General features: G+C 35.1%; 1 pseudogene; it reads left to right on the forward strand.

The window, feature by feature from the left end:
* The first annotated feature begins 2,353 nt into the window (after positions 1–2,353).
* On the forward strand, positions 2,354–5,260 carry LOC120145646 (annotated as a pseudogene).
* Positions 5,261–7,688: the final 2,428 nt, after the last annotated feature.

The raw sequence follows: 7,688 nt of genomic DNA on the forward strand, positions 1-7,688 counted from the left end.
ATCGCCAAGCGCTACCCTTACGCGTGGTGCTTTTTGGCCAACCTGGATCTTCTAGAAACTAAGTCAATCGAGCCAACTCAAATCGAGTCAACTCAAACTGGTCTGGGTCAATCTAAATCAGTTTGAACCATTGACTTTGATCGAACCATTAACTTTGACCTGAATGTTGACCAAACTGTTAACTTTGACCAACGTTGACCGTTGTGATAAAAAAAGTTAAAATTTTCCAAAAAATCTTATTTTATGTTTTCCGACGTCCTGAGTTTGAATTTGATGTTTGTTTCAATTTATTTTTCCTGATTAAATTTTTTAACGTGGTTTATTTTGTTGTGTATCTGAGACTTCATGGGTCGTCGAATTCAAGTTTAAGGGCAACCAAATGGAGTTAATTTGGTCAATCAATATGTCACTAAAATCAATGTGATACATTACTACTATTTACATGCTTTACGGAAAACTTTGATATTGGATATTGCATGAATGAATATTATTGGAAAATTTTGTATAGTTAATCATTGTTGAACTCGAACTGAATTCAGTAAAAGTTTGGTAAATTGTATAACACTTGGCAGACTCGCATAAGAAATTGGAAGACCAATAAAATAAATTCAAGTTCAACGATTAATAAATAAATCAATTAACCTCAAATTCGTAAATTCTGATTTCTTCCAATAAAGGTTAAATGCCAAAAATACTTGGTTATAAAATTGCGAAAATACTCCTAGGATGTAAAAAGACAAGGATTGTCACTGAAAGTGAAAATAACCCTGAAAAGACATACTCAGTCCGATAAAGTTACTGATGCATTAAATGCTTATTTTATTTTGAAAAAATCTTGACCTCTGAGATAGCGAAAGACTTTTAATTTCGATTCTTGAACAATCACCTGAAGACCAATTTATTTGAAGTGTTGCAAGTATCTCATTGTTTGAACGACCAAAATACTCTGGAGTTCCGAAATGACTAAAATAACTCTGAGTACTAAAATAACCTAAGTACCTCCATGACCTGGAAATAAGTGGATGTCATTGGATAAATTTTTGAAACATCGATAAACCTAAGTGTTGTATTGCCCCTTAAAGGTTGGAACACAGCCCAAGCATGTCGATCTTTCTTGTAAAATGTTGTAAAGTAGAAATAAAATAATACCACCCATATATCTTTTCGTCTCGTGAAGATTCGTTCAATGATGATTCTAAAGGCGATCAATTCAACTAGTATAGTTAGTATTAAGAAGTGGATATTCGTGAAGGATCTTGGTTAGAATGATTGACAAGTATCACACTGTTGGGATCTAACTAGTCTAATTTGACTCAAAATTCTGATAACTCGATATAAATCCTATGTATCGTAAATCATCATTTTACCATTATTGGGATTAAATCACTAGAATTCTTTAAGAATTGTAATGACTAAAACACCTCTGATGGTCTGAGTAATAGAGTCACTCATGTTATATTTGAATCTTAATAATTCGGATATAAGGTGCCTGAAATACCTTTATGATGCCCTCGAAATCCTAAATGCTCCAAAAGCATCAATTTTTTTATGTCTGATTAGATCCGTTAATAATCGAACCCTTTCATTAAGAACCTCATTTTTGAAATCTAATCAACTTGTAGAAGTTCATGTTTCTATTCCCGATAATCACCACGTGCCTCCAGAAGATATATGAATCCTCTAGTATGTTCATTCTGCACATAAATATTTTCTCTGATTTTTTAAGAGTGTTTCTTAAATATTTGAAATAAAAACATGGTTTTTTATCTTTGTTTTCTAATATCTGGTTTTGATAATATATACATCTAGCTCCGGATTTTGATATTATCATTTACTGTTTAACATTCTTTATAATGGGGTATTATCTGGGATTTGTTATAAGCCTAAGGCAACCCTTGAGGTTGTCTCCTAGGCCCAATAAGCCTTGTGGTAAGACTTTATAGACCCTAAGGGTTGCTATTTTGCTTTGTGCTTAAGGTAAATCCTTATGGAACTAGGGGAACTCTTCTCAAGTGGCTCCTACGCTTCGGTTAAGGTAAGTTCTTATGGACCCAAGATTCTCCCTTAGGTTGGCTCCTACGCCCAATGGGCCTAGGATAAGTCCTTATGGATGTAGTTTTGGGGAATTGCATAGGAAATGTTTAGGTAGAGGGTTTTGATAATATATACATCTAGCTTCGGATTTTGATATTAGCGTTTACTGTTTAACCTACTTTATAATGGGGTATTATCTGGGATCTGTTATAAGCCTAAGGCGACCCTTGAGGTGGTCTCCTAGGCCTAATAAGCCTTGTGGTAAGACTTTATAGACCCTAAGGGTTGCTCTTTTGCTTTGTGCTTGAGGTAAATCCTTATGGAACTGGGGGCACTCTTCTCAAGTGGCTCCTACGCTTCGGTTAAGGTAAGTTCTTATGGACCCAAGATACTCCCTTAGGTTGGCTCATACGCCCAATGGGCCTAGAATAAGTCCTTATGGATGCAGTTTTGGGGAACTGCATATGAAATGTTTAGGTAGAGGGTATTTCAATGACTTTAAAAATATGCTTTTATGAAATAAGCTATTATTATGGTTTTTAAACTATGTTCACATTTATTTATGGTTTTGTGGAAACACACTGGACACCTCATTTCAATCTCTTGAATCTACCCTTGGCTCATATATATATATATATATATTTGTTTAAGGTTTGTAATGGATGAGTTTTATAGTCTCAACTTTAGGCAACATGTCTAATCATATATGTTTCTGTTTCTTAATCTGCAAGGTCATGGACTCTTTCGCGATGGTAATGAGGAAATGGCATAATCACAGAATGAGCTATACAAAAGAACTCTATCCTAGGATATTAACCGGCATGCTGCAGTTGTTCTCGAGGGAAGAGCTGTAGGTAAAGGCTATCCCTTGAATTTAAGCTATATACCACCAGAGAATTTATTTATTTTTCTTTTCTTCTTGCATGTATATATATATATATATATATATATATATATATATATCGATATTTATATGCATTGTTTAGTAATGTCTTGGGGATAATTGCATCTATTTTATGAATTTAAATGTAGATAGAGTTGGAAGACACAAAGGCTGTAGCAGAAGCACTTGCTCAGTCAAAACGGGGTTTGTATCGATTTTGTCCTAATTCATCGGACTACTGTGATTTATGCCCTAGAATGGATATTTACATTCTATCTTTGCATTAGAATCATCGAAGAAGGGAGAATCTGATGGGGATACAAGTCGTGAGAGGTTGGATAGGTTATCAAGGATGACTGAAATAGAATATCTCCAGGGATCAAATAGTCTTCCATTAGCACCACTTTGCATTAAGGTGACTCCTCTGCTCTTGTGGCTTTGATAGATCACTTCTTTGTAGATGTCTTGATTGTTTGTGCCCCAAACCAGGATCCTCAGGATTATTTTGACTCTCAACAAGCCAATGCACTTAGAACTTCTGGAGACGCACTTGGTGGAACTGAACAAATAAAATGTAGTTTGAGCATCCCGGAGGTGTATGGTTCTTTAAGGGCTTTTATCTCATCGATCAAAGCTATGGGGTTGAATGAGCCTATTGTCAAACCCGAAGTTGCTCATCAGGTAATAGCAATATCTTCATGGTGCTTGTTAAAATGGAAAGTGGTGGATAATAACTAACAGTGAAACTTTATGATGCAGGTTTTTGATGCTTTGACTTATAGTATCTCCAATACCAAACATAATATTTTGGGAAAAATCCTCAAGAGAGTGTTCTGGACAGGCTACCAAGGAAAACTAAGGAGGACCTATTGCATGTGAGATTTCTTCATTAGAGTAATATAGCTGTTTTTATTCCATGGATTTTGGAACATTATCTGTTCTGCATTCCATTAAGGTTGTGCATTTTTATTTTACTTAATTTGATAATTTTGTTTCTAGTTCGATTATAGAAACTTCTCTATGTTTCCAGCATTGGACTTCAATCATTGAACTACTCAAACATTTTTGGTCATCATATCCTATCACCACCTCTTACCTCTATGTGAAGGTTGTACAAAACCTGGAGCTGGTATACCTTACGAATGAATGTTGATGATTTTTCCTCCCAATGGATGAAGATTCAAGTTTTATATAATTTTTCAAAATGGGGGAAAAATTAAGTTACAAAAAGAAAAAGAAAACGCTTTATTCAAACAAGAAGCAACTCTGTTTTTGTGTATTTTTCAAGGAAAAGCTGTGTATTCAGTTGTTGTCTGTTGAACATTGTACTGAAAGCAGATGAAACTGAAAGCATTGCATTCTAACATAGCATTCTCTATGTTAAATCTCAATATGATTGACTTTCTTGATTAAAAATCTCTACTTTTTAGAATTTATCATCCGAAGTTTTCATTCAGCTGCTCTATGCAGGTTAACAGACTGAAGGATGCCATGTCAAATATCTATCCACAATTAGAAGTAAATTTGTCACAAAAAAGTTCTTAAAATTTCTGGTTTCTGTCTCGGTACCTGTTTTCATGGTCGTTTGTTCAGAGACGATAACATTATAGTCCCTGTAGTTCTAAATTAATGCTATTGTTTTCTTTAACTAGCATTTCATAAGCTCAGTTCTATTTGATTCTACTCTTTATGCAGTGATTTTGTTTTGGATGATTAGTCGAAGATGCTTTGGCTTTATTTATTTATTTATTTATGTCCTGCTGTTGATAATATTAGCTTTTCCAGTTTAGCTATATCATTTATAAGCCTGCCATAAAATTCCAGGAGATTAAGGGTTCTGTCCCATCGGAGCTTCGGCATCAGGTGAGAACTTCTCTTAATATTTAGTCCAAGTCCAGAAAAATGAAAGGGAGAATACAAAGAAATATAGGAACTAAACTGCAGGCAGTAGTAGTTTCACTTATTCTCCTGAACTTTGGGCTTCAAAATTCTACTACTGGCTTGGATGTTTGCCCATGTGATGGTTTTGGACATCGGTTGAGTCTTGGGATCGGTTTGTTCTACTTGCATTAGTCTCATGAGCAGATGGTATTAGCAGCACATGAAGTTGCAGTCACGACTCGTGTCCTATGGCATGAAATTAGCTACAATACATTCATTGCGGTGCCATCAGGCAATGCCTATTACGGCATATTATCACTCGAAGTAGGTTTTATTATGTATAACTATTTTTCTGAAGTTCACTCCCTTGTACAGGCTCTAGGTGCCGCTATTCAACATTATGAAGCTAGCATGCAGAAGAGATCCACACAGAGTGGAGAGAAACCGAATGGATACATGTAGGGAAACTTTTCCATTGTCGTAATTTATGTCGTGCACCTGGTGCGATCGGCGGGTGTTTTCGCGACCAGGCTCCCAAAAAGAGCCTAAGATCAATTTTGTTATTGATGGGGTTTTGGTTCATGTCTAAACAAACATCACAGCTGCACATGCAACAGCTTTCAGAAACGACTTTCAACAGGATAGCCTGACTGGTAAGAAGGTTAAACCTATAAGACTAAAATTGGATGAAACAAGTGAATTTGTTAGATTTATTTTGGTTTGACTATTGCTTAATCCTTGGTTGTTTAATATATTAAAAATAAAGAATTGAATTTTATCACCATTAAATCTTATATTATACAATTCCTTTATATATTATACATAATTTTAATCTTTGGATATCTTTTGATATAACAATTTACTGTTGTGTAAACCATTCTCCTTATGAATACTTTTCAACTACACAGTTAAGGAACAGGATGAACAAGCACCCTGTGCATACCTCATTATTTGAATACCTATTTTTTAGAATTATTTTCTAAAATATACTTAACATGTGATAAATAGATGCTTAACTATTTATTATATTTAACATATTATTTTAAATTATTTTCTATTAAATAAAAATTTGATATGATTACCAAATATGTTTTTTTTCAATTAAATGATTTTTTTATTAATTTATTAAACATTTTTAAAGTTTACTATAACAATTATAATAAAAACATAATATAATTACAGTCAAAACAATATATATACAAAATTATAATTTCAATCAATACATATATATATATATATATAATTATGATTATAATTAATTATTTTATACATAAATATATGAGTAAAAAGTGGAATTATATCTGAAAATAAATTACAACAACAACAACAACAATAAAACCCTATTCTCATATGTAATAGGGTAAGAGGGAGATAGGATAGTAGGATGCCCCTAACGCCAGGTTGACAGCAACTTTCGTAGGAGACCTCTGACAGTTAGAAACTTAAAAATAAAGATAACATGCAATGCATGTATAAATAAATAAATAAATAAATACATAGTTGAACAATCTTCATATATGCGTCTGTAATGGGAAGTAATCACTACAAATAAATCTCTGCGTAAAAATCTCTGCATATAGACAGAAAAGTAAGACCCAGCTAAATTTTAAAAAAAGAGGTAACCTGAAGAGAATGATACACAGAAGTCAATGATAGCAAGCTACGGGAAAGAATAAAGTCAAATGGGTTAACACCTAAACTAAGGCAACACTACTCCCCTACTCTAGTTCTAAGCCTTTATAAATTCCAATGACAATAACGTATATAAAGTAGAAGTCATGTAAATTACTACAAAGACATTAAAAAGAAGATAGAGATGTTACACCCTATGTCTGTGACCCGCACTACTCGGCTACCCTGGTCTTAACTCTCCATACTTTCCTATCAGAGGTTATGTCCTTAGTAAGGGCTAAATCCTTCAAATCAGATCTCAAGCAGTCTTCCCATTTCCGCATTGGTCATCCTCTCCTTCTGGCACCGTCGAATGTAATCGACTCTTACCCTCTTGACCGCATCCGACGGTTGTCGCCTAAGGATATGCCCAAACCACCGTAGTCTTCCCTCCCTCAATTTTTCGGATACAGGCACCACCCCCAAAGACATCCTAATAGTAGAGTTTGGTGTCATGTCCCACAGAGTCCTACCACATGTCCATCGAAGCATTCTCATTTCTGTGGCCTCCATCCTCCTTACATGATCCTTCTTGATTGCCCAACATTCTGATTCATACAGCAACGCTGGTCTTATTACCATTCTATAAAATTTTCCCTTAAGCTTTAGAGGCACCTTCTTGTCACATAAAACTTCAGTAGCAGCCCTCCACTTTAGCCATCCCGCCTTTATGCAATATGTAACATCATAATATATACCCCCATCTTTATGTATCATAGACCCTAGGTACTTGAAACAATCCTTTGAGGGGATAACGTGTCCTTCTATGCATACTTCTACATCTTCATCGTTTTGGTTCACACTGAAGTTTGAACATAAATACTCTATCTTTTCAATATTGATCCTTAGACCCTTTTCTTCCAAAGCAGTCTTCCAGGTAGACAGTCTACTATTCATCTCAGTTTTTGTTTCAGCAACTAGGACAATGTCGTCAGCGAAAAGCATACACCATGGAACACCGTCTGGTATCACACAAAAGATGTCGTCCATAATCAAGGCAAAGATGTAAGGGCTAAGAGCTGAACCTTGATGGAGTCTGATTTCCACCGAGAATGCCTTGGTGTCACAAACTGTAGTCCTGACGTAAGTAGTAGATCTACAGTACATATCACGAATCGCCCGGATAGAAGCACTTGGGATTCGTCTCGTTTCCAAGGTCTTCTAGATCGTATCGTGGGGGACGCTATCGTACGCCTTCTCAAGGTTAATGAACGCCATG

This window comes from Hibiscus syriacus, unplaced genomic scaffold (genome assembly GCF_006381635.1).
Source record: "Hibiscus syriacus cultivar Baekdansim isolate YM2019G1 unplaced genomic scaffold, ASM638163v2 tig00110893_pilon, whole genome shotgun sequence".
In the NCBI taxonomy this organism is placed as follows: Eukaryota; Viridiplantae; Streptophyta; class Magnoliopsida; order Malvales; family Malvaceae; genus Hibiscus; species Hibiscus syriacus.